Genomic DNA, 356 nt, shown 5'->3' with positions numbered 1-356 from the left:
AATTTGGACGAGGAGCTTGTCGTGCTGACAGTGCTGCCGCGCGGCGAGATCGAGAACTATTATCGGAACGACAAGCGTGACGAAATCTTGAACGAAAATGCTCTTCGTGGTCTCCGACGGCCGATCAGAGGCAGGTGCTTTCGGCTACCAGCAACGTCACGTCTCGCTGCTCGCCGGGTAACAGACGTCCGGCCGTCGGTATGTTCCGCATTCACGCACGCTGAAACGGAAACGATCTTACCGACTGTTGGCAAGCGTGCCAGCTGTCATTCGGCAACGTCGGTCAAGTTGCCACCATTGCTATTATAATATTTTCATTTTGTACCCAGATCTGTATTTTTTTGTTATGGTAAATA

This window comes from Neodiprion virginianus, chromosome 6 (assembly GCF_021901495.1).
Source record: "Neodiprion virginianus isolate iyNeoVirg1 chromosome 6, iyNeoVirg1.1, whole genome shotgun sequence".
In the NCBI taxonomy this organism is placed as follows: domain Eukaryota; kingdom Metazoa; phylum Arthropoda; class Insecta; order Hymenoptera; family Diprionidae; genus Neodiprion; species Neodiprion virginianus.
This window is presented reverse-complemented; position numbering follows the sequence as displayed.